General features: G+C 37.8%; 1 protein-coding gene across 1 annotated transcript in view; it reads left to right on the top strand.

The window, feature by feature from the left end:
* Nucleotides 1–936: 936 nt before the first annotated feature.
* LOC109041035 (uncharacterized) overlaps nucleotides 937–16891 on the top strand; it is a 176321-nt gene continuing 160366 nt past the window's right edge. Inside the window, exon 1 of the mRNA XM_019057195.2 lies at nucleotides 937–5609. The gene's annotated coding sequence lies outside the window, so the exon portion shown is untranslated. The remainder of the gene's footprint in view (nucleotides 5610–16891) is intronic.

Raw genomic sequence — 16891 nt, 5'->3', positions numbered from 1 at the left:
GTTAAGAGACAGGGTAAAAAAAAGTGTTTAAAATACTGGAAATAATAAATAATTGTGTTGATAAAGTAAGATGAAATTTCAATGTTTGTGACACATTTTCTTAGACACTGCTAGGATCCTTATACTTGTTTGGGAATGCTCTGCCAGGCGCCTATTAGATCGCAAGTGACAACTATTCAAACACAACTGTCGTGGAATTGCATATTTAACGCTTTGAAGGAAATTTTTGCACTTGCAAATTTTTGAGGTGGTTTTAATTAAACTTCGTTTTGATGGTAGGTTCTAAAGTAAGTTCTAGGTTACAGTTAAGATTTGTTTTGCTGTAACCCCGACTGACTGCTCCGCGGTCCGACCCCGTGTGTGCAATGTGAACTACCAAAATTAACTTGAGAAAATGACCGATGTATAATTTTTATCTCTGAGGGTAGACAGTAACTGTTGACAATCTTGCGTCTAGAAAATCAGTCAATTTATGTCAGTTGTAGTTCCATAAGTTCCATTAGTTGTAGTTCGATGAATGTCAATTTCAATTATCTGCGAGTGAGCTTTAAGTTTACGAGTCCGGGATGGGCTCAATTTTTTTCTCTACTCACTATGTACTTACGTGCATGAAGCAAGCTCACTGCTTGTAACTTTCTGAAAATAGGCTAGAAAATCAGTATCTTTATAATAGTGCTGAGCGTCTAAGAACGTGGCTTACACTTACGGAGTTTGCATGCACCTTTCCTAATTAAAATATTTAACTTAAAAAAGCCTCTTTTCACAATTTTTTTTGTCAAAATTTAAGGCTCTGTTTACGGATAATTTTTCAGGGCCTCTACAGGAACACCCTGTTAATATTTTTCTCATCCGATTACTTTTGGAATCCTATCGGGACAGCGTTGTTCATGGTTTTTTTTTTTTTTTTTTTTTTTTTTTTTTCCAACAACATTCTGGACGATTCTCTACGTCGCAATCTGAATTACGCTTCAAGTGCATACAAATATAAAGTATATCACGCAATTCGAAATGATATTTTGCGTACGATTTCACAATAAACGAATAACAGTAACATGACCTCAGAAATGGGAAAGGATCAAGAAAAATATGGATCTGAAAATCATTGAAATTCAGGAGGAAAACTACGAAGTTTGTTGGCAATTCGCTAATTAGCATAGTAATTGTGGTTGAACAATCGATTGTAGCCGCCGGCAAAATTTTCATTCAAACATTCGGCTCGTTTGCCCAAGTTTACGAGGCGCACTTGTTTCACAGTCGCTGTGCAAGCACTCAGGGGTTTCAGTGTTTGCCGAAGCCCACGCGGTAATCAGCCAAAGAGGAAAACTCCCGAAATTATTTCGAGAAAATAGTTGGCTATCTAGAAATCTTACGCAACGAAAATTTCTGAGGACAATTGGTTAATTTTTTGTGAAAAATCCGATCAACCTCGGTCTATTCACATGATGAGCTCAGCCGAAATGAAAACCAGACTTTTTAAATTTTAAATCAGTCCCCAAATTACAGTTGTGTGAAAAGTCGTTTTTCCAGTGAAGTTGCGTGTAGTGTTGTGCGCTGGTGGTGTTTTTGGAATTTGACCGGAGTATTTATAATAAACAACTGCATAATCCATGCAATCTTCACCGGTAAGTTTTTATCATCCACTCCTAATGAATTATACAGATTATTATCATCAACTGTTATCGAACTATATTACATGTTACCATTCTTCGGTGAGGAGGAAAGAGGGGAGATAACATGGCTGTTCTAATGGAGTAAATAATTTCGGTAAGCTTGTAGGTCCTTCGGAGGAATAAACATTTTAATAGATCATTTTTAACATTTAAATCTATACTATGAATAATAATCGATTCAGGTAATCTGCCTCGACCAGATATCAGCATTGTTTTTCATGCATTTAAACGAATGGAACCTAATACCCAATTTGCAAGAATGGCTGCGTGGTTCTAAATTCTTTCGTCTTACATGGATTCGTAGATATAATTTTCCTCCTATGCAACCTAAATGCAAATTATGAACAAGGTTGCGCTACGCACAACTGCTGCAACTGCAAAAGAGGGTCATGCTATCATGCTAAAGAAAAACGCCGTATGAACATTAGAGAGTTGCCAAATTTCCTTCGATAAAATGTTTATTTTTTCGTAAAGCTATGAATATTTGTCCTTGAAATTTCCAGAAACTTTAAGTGAAATTGCGAAAAAAATTATATGAAAAAGTGGGAGAAAGATTTTTACGAATTTTCTCGAGAATCCGTGATTTACTAAAGGAAATTTGGCAACGCCTGAAGGCTCATACGGCGTTTTTCTTTAGAACGGCAGCATGACGCTTCCATTTTTTGCCTAGCAATATACAGACACCCATAGAGCAGCAATAAAAGTTGCTTGCAGGCAGCGCGCCTTCATTTTTTTGTACATGCAACACAGACATCTGCAGAGTACGAATAATTGCCACCGCAGGTGTTGTCATCGTTTGCACTCTCGAACGTATTCCTCTAATAAAACACGTAAACGCACGTGCTACTATGTTCAGTTAAATCCTCTTCTTCTTTCTTTTTTCTTTACCTCTTACATGAATTAGATATACTCTACGTGAAATCCGCTTACTGTCACAATTACTTTCACCCCCGAAACCTGCATTCGCTCAGACCGCCATTTAAATGTTCCACTGCATTTAGATGATTAAATTTTAATGCCCCATATCTGTTTTGCATCGATAACAACTTACAGAAGTTATTTTCAACCTCCCATCTCGCGCGCCAGGAGACGATAGATACTTGGAACCTTATGATTTTCCTTGTAGTATATCATATTATGTCCAGCATCCCTTATGACCAAGATTTTGGTGTTGAAAAAAACGCATGCGTTTAGCATGGTTTCAAACTTTTTCATATGTTTCAATTGTAAAAATGAGACCCGTTTGAGACGAAATTTTGGCGGGCGCTGATAACGCAGCTAAGCGGGAGAAATGTCGTTTGCTAATATCGCCTTATACAACGTAAATTAGACTGTTATCTATTTTTTTAGTGAACAGCCTATTCATTCCGTACCCTATAACTTGTATAATCAAGCTTTTGGCAAAGAACGCAGAAGTTCTGGATGTATCTTTTGAGTGTTGAAGGGGCGGAGAGAGGCTGAGTGAAATAACGACACGCTCTTTCGCTGCATGATAAACGTATTAGACGAGACACCAACACAAATACAGGGATGGAGGGTGATATTTTGAATGAGATCACTGCAAGGACTTATATAAAATGGTCCAAAACTCGGGTCACAACATTCAGGGTTGTCACATGCGTGAGATTGTTCGACCGATTTTGGGGTATAAAATCAATTTTTCCGTGCCAGGCTGCAAATTGAAAATTAAAGTGCTCCGATTGTAGTCAACAGTCATATAAAAAATCGTCAAAGAATTTTTTAATTAGGATGAAATGAATTAAAAACGTGTAATTTCTAGCTCAAAGGTTTGTTTTTACTTTAAAAGAAGTTTTTCGATTTAAATTAGAAATTTAATTCACTTAGAGGATTATTCTTTCTCAAAATAAGGTTTCTTTTAATGCAAATACAAGTAAATTGTTTTAAAAGATTTACAAAATACAAGCACATGAAATGTATTTGCCTTTAAAGCATCAATAATCATTCAGGTATCAGAGGAGTATTTAAGGGGCCGTTAATAAAATACGTAACGCTAAATTTCGGTTTTTTTACTCCCCCGTCATGCTTTCCTTGGCGTAAATTTCTATCGTGTGACATGTAATAACGACCTCCTCGCCCAACCCCGTTCAGAGCGTCACATATTTTTTGGACGACCCCTTAGTATGTAGGTAATTAATATTCGTATTTGTGCATTAAAGATTCGATGAAGGATTTCGATCAGCTTTTCCTTCTAAATGATTTTTTAACTTTGGTTCTTTCACAAAAGGAGGGGTATCGATAAGGGCCGTTTTTGGACCCACCCTGAATTTCTTCAATTCTACAATTTTTTTTTTTTAATGGAAGATTTACAAAATGCATATGATTTGGTCATATTCGATCTCTTTTCGGGTTTAACACCAGCTAATGTGGGGCTGAGGGCCGATTTTGGCGAATAAAGCGAATTTTAGGGGTTAGCAGCTGAATACCAAAAAACCCGCATTTGTCGTCAAAGACCCATGTTTAGGCCAGTATTAGACCTGAAATGACCAAACCAAAATGCATTTCGTAAAGTATAAAGTATGTCTCCTTCAACGAACAAAAAATTGTAGAGTTGAGGAAATATAGCAAGGGTATACCAAAAAACAGTCCTTATCGATAACCCTCCTTTTACGAAAGAATAACTACTCTAAAATCCAGCAACTATGCCTCGCTGCCGCCCCATTCCACTTTGCAAGAGCGGAGTTCACTCCACCAAGAGAGTAGTTACTGCTTTGCACCCATATCACTCCAGGAATTTGGGGGCCAAAAACGCTCCGCTCCGGAATGAAATAAGCCCCGGATTTCATTCACTCCAAAATTTTTATTAGAGCACCGACCTCTACGTCTTTTTTATGACTGACACACGTACTTCTCACCAGAGGAACATCGGATTTTATTCGTGTGTCATCTTTCAACGGAAAAGAAAAGAAAAAATCAGAGAAGTGGCCATTTAGGAAAGGGGCAACTTTTGTCGAGGGCTGGAAGCGCAGTAAAAACAAAGGGAACTCGATATGGAGCGAGGGATAAAAACAAAAGGGGGAAAAATCGGAATGAATTAATGATTAAACTCGGTGGAACTGGTGGGCTCGGTCGCGAATGCAGGGAAGCACTGGGTCCCGGGCTGAAGTAACATTTCAGACGGGACAGGAGCAGGAGCGGACCAACGCCAGGAACGGGAACACGAACGCAGGAGCCGGGGCGCACTCGAATAAATTACTCTCCCCTCCGAAGATCGCGGAGAGCCAATCGGAGACGAGTTGTGCGGCCATCTTGTTCGGCCGCGAACTCGTCGCGCCTGCCGCGCTCCCTAGCGGCCGCCCCGCGAAGCTCGGCCAAAAGGCCTCCGAACGACGAGAACCGCGCGCGGCGTGAGGAATATTGTCCGGATAATCCTTCCTTTCAATCAATTAGACGGATTTTCCATTCGACAAATTGCCCGAAAATTATCCTTTTTGGCAGTCGCCTCGTTCGCGGTCCAGGCTCGGTTGTGATTCGCGATGTTCGTCTCTGTTCGCGTCCAGTTGTGTCCGAGGTGTCCAGTTTTTTGATGCCCCCCGGCTCCAGTTGAGGATTAACTGTCCCAAGTGCTCCATAAATTATGTCCCCCAGCGCGGTGAATTTCATCTCGAAAAATTGATCGACTCCCGGTTTTTTCCCCCTTTTTATTTTGCGCGGCGGTGTCCTCGGTTTCGATTTTCGAATTGGTGACTCCTTGTTCAGTGATAAGGGTTCGAGATCGATTTGTTTGTTTATGGACGATTTCTGTGATTTTGGTGCTTTTTCATTCATGACGGATTAGTTGTTTTTTTGCGAATTTGTTGTTTGTCCCGTGAAGTGAGAATTACCTAACAGTTTAGTTCCAGTCGCCAGCAGTTTGTTTTTGGAGGTCAACGATACGTACTCTTATCAGGAACCCACGTTACTTGCCCCAGTTTTTGCACGGTATGTTCTACATCTATGATTTTTTGGTGACTTTCATACTTCATACTCTATACGTTCTCGTGGGAACGGTCCTGAAACGCATACCGATTTACTGACGCTTGAGGAATCTTAAACTTTCACAGTGCCTTTGATAAGATTCGCCATGCATCGAACCAAGTCTTCGCAAAACTGAAACTAAAAATAATTTATGGCATTCGCTCCGCACCCCCTTCCTAATCACTTTTTGTGAGGTGGCTATGTGTTATTGCATACTGTAATCCCTCGTGACGAAAATTCGATAGCTTGAGCTTAATTTTTACAGTGACCGATAGGTACCTTTCACTAAAACTTGCCAGTCAAATTAATTTCAGACAGTACATCAAACTGAAAATTTGCGTGGCTAGCTATAATAGCTTACGAAAAAGAGTAGAGACCTACAGGCGCGCTGTTTTTATGACGCCAACAGGACCCAATAATTGCTATTCCTTATTGTGATTTATTGGAAATGCTGCAGGTATACAATAGGTGTATACGTTCATATTAATGTATAACTGGTGCATCAAACTGATTGAGTGATCATGTAATTTTTAGACACTATAAACAAATGATTTTACACAACTGAGCTCGAAGTTCAAATTAGCTGCCAAATAAGTGTTCCAGCATGAAAAGTGATAATGCACGTTGATATACAGCACTCCATTAGGTGTAAGTCTGGTACCCTCCTTTTTAAGAATAAGTTATTCAAATTCGCACGAAACAAAACGACTAAATAATAACTTATAGGTGAATTAGTGTATGAGAGGAGAGTGGGCATATCGACGGTGAAACTACCAAACCACGTATCTCGTATTTGCGGTGTTTAAAAATCTACGCTCGCATTTTATTTTTTTGAAGTCGACCAAATCAATATCATTCTTTGAAATTTTCACAGAATTTTCTCCGCACAAAGAGGAAAAATCATAGAAATTTTCAAGACTGGACGTTAAGTAGTTTTTCATTTAAAAAATAAAGTATGACAGGAAGTCTGCGACGTCGCAAACCGAGATACGTGGTTTGGTAGTTTCACCGTCGATATATGTTTTTAATTAAGGTATTTCTTAATTAAAAATTAATATTGAGAGGAACATAAAAATAAAATAATCAATAAAGAAATAAGTAAAGCAATTAAAAAATACAACTTAATTTTCGAATTTTTAGGATCATGCGAGAACCCACGCGGATATTATCTTGTTAACAAAAAAAAACTAGTTTTGTAGTGTTCAATTCTTTTTTCAAATGTTTTTGGCACAACAGTAGGGGTTTTTGATATGTTTGATTCTTTTATCGAGTCATCAAAAGAGAGCAATGTGTCTTAAATTCAACTGCATATCTTTAAAATTTTAGAAACACAGCTGCAAATATTAAAAGTATATTCACTAGAATGCAAGTTTAATTTTTAATACGTAGAATTAATGTCGCTTACCTGCGAGTGTCACTTATAGGAGTCTAAGTTTCCATGAAACAAATTCATATTAAAACATGGAAACCTCGTTCGAGTAGGCGGTGGTGTGTTTCCGAGCAGAGTTTTTGGGCATAAAATGACAGCGTTTCAAGGCGGAATTTTTTTGGGAGCAATGAGAGAAAAGTTTCCGGAAACAATAATAAACCACAAACGAGAACATGGTTAGTTTGAGTTATGGATTTTGTCGCTTTCTTCGCTGGCCCAAAGAAGCGATTCTCCTTCGATGAAACAATCAACACTCGCAAATAAGGTAAAAACCAATGTAAAAAAAAGCTTGGAAATATAAATATTATATTTATTTAAAATTTTTGAAAAATAGGAGACATATTATAACAATTGAAATATTTTGTATCATTGACAGTAGGTAACCATAATAAAGTTAAAAATAAATCAACCAGATCCTTTTTTACCTTCCTTTAAAGTTTTAAGGATGTTGTATTCAGCAACAGAAGAAGAAAAAAAAATTTAAACCAGCGCTGCGTCAGCCTATAAATTATTAAAAACACCATACAAACCCCGTTTAGCCTTTTAAGGCAAAACTTCAAAAAAAATGTGAAACAATGTCCATAAATGTATCAGAATTTACTAAAATTCCCTTCAAAAGATAATATAAATATGCAGGGCAGCAGTTACCCCTTCCTTCTCCTCCACCCCCATAAATACCTCTCACATCTATGAATTTAGTTCTTGGTATGTCCGACCGGTAATTACTTTAGTAGAAAAGTTTCAAGCGTTGTTCCGGGATGACAAAAAATTAGGATCATTACATGTTAAAACTTATCTAAAAATCGGAACTTGATCATAGAATTTTTAAATTTTCCCGACGAAACGTGCAATGAGAACTATTTTGTTTAAAATTTTCTTGAAGCTCTCAATCAAATCAAGACTTCTCAAATCAGGACCTGAGTTAAAAAGTTCAACGGCTTTTCAATTATTAAAATGTTGATTTACCTTAAATCATCCAAATAGTAGGTAGGAAACACTTTTATCAGACGAAAATTCATAAGGCTTCTTCCTTTGCAATAAGTGAACATTGAAAAAAGCAAGGACTCTTGAGTTCGATACTTTTTGTCGTTTATGTAGGATTCGTAAAACCATTAAATCATTTTTGTTGCTCTTCAATACTGCCCATATAATTAACCCAAATTAATGTGATTATTATCAGCACCAAGGTAACATCGTGGTAAGCAACGTAGAAAATTCATTTTTCAAAATTCCAAGTTTGGAAAGAAAAAACAAATCTAATTTTAATTTTAAAGCATCCATCTTTTTATCAATTTTGATCAGAGACGGGATGATATTAAGTTTAAGAAAAGAAACCGTCTGCAATCAAATTGGATTTATTAAATTCACAACGTAAATTGCTTTATTTCTCATTTTTTTGTACGTGGATCATAAATAATAAAAGCGTGGAACCACTTAAAAAAAAAATGTTTTTCCGAACAACAGAAAAACACCGTTACCAAAGCTAAAACTAAAATACGTCACATTAATTGCATTGCTCTTCCTTCATTTTCGATAGTAATACCGACTTTAGGTAAAAAATTTGGCGCACCAAAACCGGATAATTAACTAAGAATCTAAATGAATTTACGTTAGATGACAAACAATTTTGCGTTTCAGCTCATATTTCCAGCATGTTTTAAAATGTGCGAACGAAAACTAGAATCTAAAAACTCCATTACGATTATAATTGCAGGGAATAAAATTGTATTTTTAAAAGCAGTAGGTGCTTGTGCATTGATTTAATTTTGACAATTACCTTAAATACGTAGCGCAGTTCGTACATTTTTGACGTGATGTTTAAGGTCACTAGTTTTTTTAACATTGTCAGCTGGCCGTAAGTAAAAATTAGGGCAAAAAGTAATTTGAACTTGGAGTGATTTATGTAATGAGAAGTATTATTTTAGCGTTCAAATTTGAGAGACGAATTCAAAAGCTGGTGAAATGCACCACTTTACGCGGAAATATACTTAATATTTCCTAGTTTCACGCCTAAGAAAGTGCAAGCAAAGTATAAGATACTTCATTTCATGTTATTAAGGAGCAATCTGAAATCTTATTTTTGACAAATCTTTATTTCGAAAATTTTGCATACAAAGCTCGCACAGAGGTACATTTTTCACTCAAATTGTGGAGAAAAGGAAATCATAAAAAGGCAAAAAGTGTTTAAACACCTCCGGCAAATTATCGTAGTAAATTATTTCCGTGTATGAAAAACCCATAAAATACAAACTAACCATTTCTTGTGGTCACGCAATCTTTCCGGCTTTCCGATTTTATTTTAAATATTTTTTTTTCCTGTAATTAATTTTCTTTTGCGGATACTTTTTAATTTTATTCCCAGCAATTTGTTGAATAACATTTAAATTATAAATTATCAGTACATGAAATCGGATAAGTAAATCATCGATTAATTTTCTGATAGCTCTTCTGCTCATGGAAATGTCTCAAAACTTCTTGTGCATGGACATAATATGTTTCCTTCTTCTGTCTCAAATGTATTAATTAATCTTTTAATTTTTTTAAATTTTTTTTTTCAGTTTGTATTATTATGATAGGAATTTAAATGATATGCATTGATCTGTACGCCAAATAAAAGCATTTAAATCTTAAAACCAGTGCTCTTCGTTACGCTCAAGCATTCTTCGTTAGCTCTCAGAAGCGTACTATTACTTGCGTTGCAATTGCGGAGGAATATCGGCGCTGATATTTATTTTGTTCGGATTTTCAAGATTTACTAATGCATGACAGTTTTCCATCTAAATCTAGTCACGTCCCTTGTTTCATAATCAATCTCGAGTCACAATTGATGTTTGAAAAATTACCATTGTTCACTGCAATTACTCTTGTACCTACTTGAGTAAATAACTCATTTATTTATAATATCCAACATAAGAGAAATGAACAGCAGAATGTTTGAAATGCATCATATTTTCATTTAAACTTAACCTACAGACGAATATAGCCAACTGCATTTTCGTGAGTAGTTTATATGAACTTCATTGCTTTCAGTATTAGAGTCACCATAATTGAGCATGAATGAAACATCCTTAAAATCATAGGATGAAAGAACCTCAGTCATTAAACGGAGGGTTTTGATGTTTGAGCTCAAGCATGTTTTAGACCTGAACTAAAATCAGTTCACCATTTTTCCGCTATGAACACTCCAGAAGATATGCTGATCCCTTAACTGAGCTTAGAAGTGAGTTTTTGGAGTGAGAGCCAAGAGGAAGAGCTCGTTTCAAAACAACTAAAAAATAAGTTGCTATCCCTCCTCCTTTTTGATCTCGTCTCGTTCTGATTTTTTTTATCTCCAGAGAGGGTTGAAGGCCTTTCAGGTATTTCGAGAAAAGAGAAAAGAATAAATACTCCAGAAAATAAAATGAAGGAAATGGTGAGGGCTCTCAGTTACCCTCGCCCCTTCTTCTCAATCATTTGTGTTGGATGATAGAAGATGGCTGTAAAACATATAGGCCTCTTAGAATTTTTATCGTAGGAACCTTTTCAAATCTACCGAAAACTATTAGAAGGTGACTTATAACTGTTTTTTTTCTTTCTTTTTTTCTTTTTTCTTTTTTTCTCTTCTTAAATTTAATTATTCCGATTCCTATCCAAATGGATTCGAAAAAAGATACAAGGAGCTGGTCAGAATTGCATTGTAATTTAGGTCGATTCGTTGAGATCAATCTTTAAGCAAATATATCCTAATGGAATTATAATGCAAAGATTTCAACAAAGGCAAGCCAATAGAATGTGTGAGCAAACTCATCAGGTTACAGGTCTCAGATTTTTTATCGTAAATCACTTTATCAGGATTACTCTGCAACGTATTATGCTTCAACATATGTGTTCTGTATTTTTTATTTTACGCTGGTGGGACAAAAAACGTAATTTTACGACGAATTCAAACATAAAAAAAAAAAACTTTATCGGATATACGACGGTCCGAAACAATTACAATTCGTCAGAATTAAAAATTGACTGTCGATAATACATTTTTCCTAGGATAAGAGCACTTTCAAAAGCTTCATGCCTCTCAAACATCCATCGCTCATTAAATTGCACTTTTTTTGCTACGCAGACTCGGAATGTCTGTGCGGAGGAAATAAGAAGAAAAACTACGTATGGGTAACATTTCCGTGATAATGATTTTTTTCTTGTAAAATTTCCATTCTTTTGATGAATTTACTCGTTTTACCTTTGCATGCCAAGAAACAGGCACCCTATTGTGGTCAGTTTCTGAGTCAATTTTCAAATTTAATTTCATTTAAATCAAGTATACATAAGCTTCTGCTTAGAGTACGAAGCTACTTCAGAGAGGGAGACAGATTTAACTAGCCTTCGCCATGAATTAACTCAGTTCTTTCCAGCAAGAAAAAGGATCTTGGTCATTCACTTAATTAGATCTTCTTTTATACGTCAGAAAAAAAACACACTAGATTTACGTCTGATTATTCAAAATGTAAAGAATGAATGATGTACAAACGAAGCCATACTGATTTAGTCTCTGTGATAATATTAGTGAAAACTCTTTTTGATGAAAATTTTAAAAGAGAACCACTAACTGCGAGTCAGTACACCTGATACCTTAATTGGGCACCTCGTTATTTTTCCAAGAGACATTCCTCCACGCATTTCCGTCTGGGGTATCCATTTAAACAATCGCAGAGAGGGGGATGAAAAGTAAAGTAGTTTGAAAAGGCAGGGAGAGGAATTAGGGACGACTAAAAGGGAAGTCACCGAGGGTACAAGGCTGATAAAAACAATTAGCGAGCTCAGATCTTGGATTCTGGAGAGATCCTCCGGACGAGATGAGGCAGATAAAGCTGGCGTATAATAGACAATATATTTCATCAGTTTATTAATTTTCATAGGAGCTTAGGGGGTTGGGCGGGTCCCTTGAGGGTCCCCTCCCCCTTCGTGCGGTCCTCCTGGCACCCGCGCCCGCGCCTTAATAGGATGTAAACACGCTGTTAGGGACCCAAATGACGCTGCGATGCCAAGTTCAGAATTGTGCCCCTTCAATGAAACATATGATAGAACGAACCAATTTCTGGTTGGCCTCTGTCTCCAGGCCTTCATGATGTTATACATGCATAAAGAATGTTAGTGAACTGGAAAAAAATTCTCTTGGCTCTAGAGTCCAGACTCCAAAAAAAATTGACAAGAAAAAATACTCTTTGCAGATTCAATCGGATATTTGCTTAAATCAAACTAAGACTCTTAATTTAAGCGGATTTCCTTTTGATTTAAGCCAAAAATCCGACCAAATCAAGAGTATTTTTTTTGTCAATTGTTTAAAGAGTCTTGACTCTGAATCCAAGAGAATTTTTATCCAGTGGTTAACAGAACCCTGTTCTAATGTAACTTTCAGGAAATCTAGTGATTAATACCGGAATTCTCTCAGTGTAAATTATTCCTGGTAACGTTTACCACCCCCGTGATAAGTACCGGCGGAAGTCTAGGGATAGTTACTTAGTTTCTGGGGATTCTACACAATCCAGAATCTAGTAATCACCAGAATTTTTTACAGGGGTGAAAAAAGAGGGCCTATCTCCTTCATACATTTTCTTGACCCCTTCTAGGAAACGTAGTGGGTTTTGAGAAGTAAGTACGTGACATATCTTTCATCTTTAAAATTGTAATTGGATCAAATTTTCGGTGGGAATAGCTCAAAATTGCACTGGAGATGACTCAATTTTTCAAAATTTCCCGGTTTTTTGGGAATTAATTGTTTTCCTTTTAAGAGCATTTCAAATTATTTTAGAAATATCGCAGGTTCTCCTGGGAAGATTAATTGTATGTGAGAAATACGTTAAAAAAGTTTCCGAAAGTAGAATTTTCCACCATTGCTAGGATACGATAACAGAAAATTTCTATTAATTCAAGAAGCCAAGCACCTATGTTAAACTTACGTCGTATCAAACAAACCGTCCTCGTACCTTTGGACGTGATTAGTATCTTTCGTGAATGAAACACATCATTTTCAATTTCAATTTGCAACGGCGAGTCTCAGAAGATTTCATCCTCATTCAATCATCGGCAGAGCTTTACACCCTCCCCGAGGCCGCATCCGAAGCGGGAGGGTGGTGTGAGGAGGAGGAGGGGAGCTCACAAAAAGGGAAAAAGCCACCCTTGCGCGGGCTGTCACGTAATAAGGGTGGTCGACCGAGCCAAAATGTTTTCGGATTGGATTTCTTGCGGCCAGAGCGGGCGTATGAAAAAATTATTAGGCTTTCGAAAAAAGTAGGAGGAATGCTGCGGGTCTAACCCCAGCGGAAAATAACTTGATGATCGGGGAGGATTTTCCGCTAGGGTTGCTCGGAGGGATCCCGAGGGATGCTCCCGAAAGACGATCCTTGAAGCCACAAGGGTTGACGCTCACGCTCGTCAAATGTAGTTTTCCGGCTCAAAATAGTTAGCGCTGAGATATTGGTAGCTTATAGCAAAGGTGGACATTTTGGAAAATCCGAGTTAAGTATAGACATTCCTACTATACTTAAAAAATAGGAGCTCAATCGAACAGAAGAATTTGAGAGTTGCGCGTATAACTTTAAACGCGGGACATTGAACCTTAAACTGGGAGTTACATCGGAGGAAAAAATACTGAATTTTTACCTGTTACCCAAATTGTAAGCTTTATAATTTCTCTTTATGCAAAAATGCCTCTGCAGTGACGTTGCGTGTTCTGCGATTTATCGATTGATCTGCCTTTAAACCTATGGGACAGAATCGACAAACAAGGTGTTTGCAAAGAACACTGTAACGGTCGATTCTTTACCACAGCGTCAAATGGGAGAATATAGAATACATTTTCTGGGCAGTTATCATGTGAAATTTCGGAAGGAAAAAATGCAATTTCGACCGTTTTGTTCTAAATTACTGATAACAACTGTTCTTCGTTTAAGAGAAAATTCCCGATGACGTTTCTGAAGAAGTTAGCAAGTTATCACTCTTGGGAATGAGGAGGTTCAATTCATATTCCGATCTCTTGACGTCCATTAGAAGGAATTTGCAAAACACGCATCTCGGTTTATGACGTTGCAAATTTCTTGTCTCATTTATTTTTATTACTTTCTTTAAAAAACTAAAAAAAATAGAGTAAATCATATCTTGAAAATTTAATTATTGGACTTCTGAGTATTAGCCAAACAGTCCGTGCAGAATATTCCGTGAAAAAAAGCGATCAAAACGTTCTTTCGCTTTCTTTTAAAAAGTAAAGTAATAGGTAAGATTTTGAAATAACAACCGAGGTTCATGTTCTGCAATTTTCACAATCGGTACGAGTCTGCCAAGCTTATCAACTCCTCTAAGTCTTCTTGCGCTCATTCTCAGTTTTCCTTCAATACTGCGACTAGGCAAAGAGAGCAACCCAAGAGCAGTAATAGTTGCTTGCAATAGTTCGGCCATGATTATTTTGATTCAGTTGCAGTCGCAACTTAATTACTCCAAGCGCAGTATTTTCCACTCGTTTTGACCTATTCGCTTTCCGTAATTTAACTATAGGTAACGTGAAGAAGTCACAGTTGCTTGCAGTATTTTCTTCAAGACCATTCGGTTTTAGTTTGAGTCGCGACTTGATACTGTGACGAGATATGCACTCGATATGATTACTCGATGCATCGCAAAGCACGCCACGCCACTGGCGCGAATAATGTGCGAAAAATATGAACCGAAACGCAGTCGCAATCTAATTAGTTTGTAGCTGGATCCAGCGAAAAGGTGTTGATGTGAGTCACACTTACGATTACGAGTGAGTTGTTTTCCAGCCAAACCGCAGACGTTGACTCGCTCGCAGACGCAGACGCGGGCTTGTCATCCTGTCCATCAGCTCTTTTTATTTCCAACAAGGTCACTTTCAGAATTTTCCCCCGTTCCTCGTATTCGCAACCGCGGCTCATTACTAAAACGCATTCGCACTGTCTCCCGTTCGTCCTACCCTTGCTTTTATGGCCCCGATGAAAGGTTGACTGCGTCGAGAAGTTAGACCGGTACTGTCATGATGATTCTAACAGATGTACAGGGTGGCTATGAGTTGACGTCAAAGAAATTTACGAGCGATTACAGGCACGGTAGAGTTTTTGAAGTAAATATAGACGTAGAGAATTTGCAGGTGCCTGAAATTCGATGAATTTCGTGTTTAAGTGGAAACTACTGAGTGAACTGAACACAAGTATACCATTGGTTCATGAATTGAACAATTATAGGAGAAGATATGACAAAATGATCTAATCAGCTAAAATACGTGCGTTTAAATGGGAAATGCCGCCAGATGACGTCACTAGGTGGTGCATTTTTTCACTTTTAAATCTATTTTATACTATGTCCCATAAAAGAAAAAAATTACTGTGAAATCAGCTCTTTAAGCACTTTCAGATGAAGCAATAAAAAATTTGCATGCGAATTCTCCATTATTGCTCTTACATTCTATATTTGTGACCAGATTTGTGAAAAGGAACCTTACCCTCCACGAATTCAAATTTGATTTTATGGTTCAACTTCGTAGAGTGATAAAATGGGAGATTTTGAGTTTGACTGTTTGACATTTGAAGCTAAAAAATTGAGAGAGATATGACGTTCTGAAGTTCCAAGACAAAAATCCTTAGTTTTAGATTAAGGATTCTAACGTAAACACAGATAAGGAGCAGCCGACATCCTTTGTGCGGAAAAATTAAACTAAAATCTAGTCGCAGCATGTTTCCAACGCCTCTAGAGAGCGTTTTCAGTGGCAAACTCGAAATCCTCGATTCCGAAATTTTCCCCTAAATTCGCGGCTCTCTTTGAAAGTTGTCTCCTGGACCATGAGACTACTTTTCAGAGATCCAGTCACATTTAATGTTCATTGCAATGTCTTGAATCAGAGCTAATATCACACTCGCCGAGTGAAGTTTTACATAATAACCTGAGAGGCAAAATTTTTACACAGCAGAAGCCAAAATCCTTGATTAGATAACTCCAGCGGGAGGATGCTCCCTGGCATATCTCGGAAAATAGAAGTAAAATAGGGATGTCTATAGCTCCCATAAATCCATAACTTAATAAATAAAGTTCAACATCAAAATTCCCTCTAAAATAAAACTCAAGTTCGGGAATTAATTTCCTTTTTGGTACACCTGGAGTTCTAGTCGTCTTGAGGGCACTTTGCTCGCCTCAAAGACAATCCCCTTTGCCCTGCAGTATGACTCTTAGTTCTAAATTAGGATATCAGTTCAAATATAACCATTGGCCCTCCCAAACGGAAACATGCCTTTGCGACACTCCTCCTTCCCCAATCATGGCGTTGGTCAGACACCACCCCTTGCGCGGAATTTCATGAGTGGGAGGCGGAAGAGGGGTGGCAAGGTGTGGGTTGGAGTGTTGGTGTGAGTGTGTAGAGAGGTGGGCACGTGTGTAATGGGCAATTTTTCATCCACAAGGAACGGAAGCCGCAATAAATAAACAAGGACGAAGAATAAGAAGGAAACTAATAATTAGTTGTGATTACAGGCTAGGGATGAGAGGGGAGTGGGGGGCGGCTCCAGCGTAATTGATCAAGATACAGCCTCCGCGGCGAGCAGCATACAGGTGTTGTTGAGGAGTCTCCGTGGCGCGCGCGCAGCGTTCTCCCGGGACCGGACTGGTTTTTGAAACCCGGCCACTTTTTCAATCTCATTCCCGGCCCCGCTTCGTAAATCGTACCCCGCGTTGCCAGCGCCGCGCCGCTCCTGAGAAAGCCCTCGGAATATGGTTAGATTCAAAAAGCTTGACTCCAGATGCATAGCCTTTAATACAATAGGCAGGTAATTGATAACGGGAGTGA

This window comes from Bemisia tabaci, chromosome 1, assembly GCF_918797505.1.
Source record: "Bemisia tabaci chromosome 1, PGI_BMITA_v3".
In the NCBI taxonomy this organism is placed as follows: Eukaryota; Metazoa; Arthropoda; class Insecta; order Hemiptera; family Aleyrodidae; genus Bemisia; species Bemisia tabaci.
The sequence above is the reverse complement of the archived record's forward strand: the minus strand, read 5'-3'. Positions and strand labels throughout refer to the sequence as shown.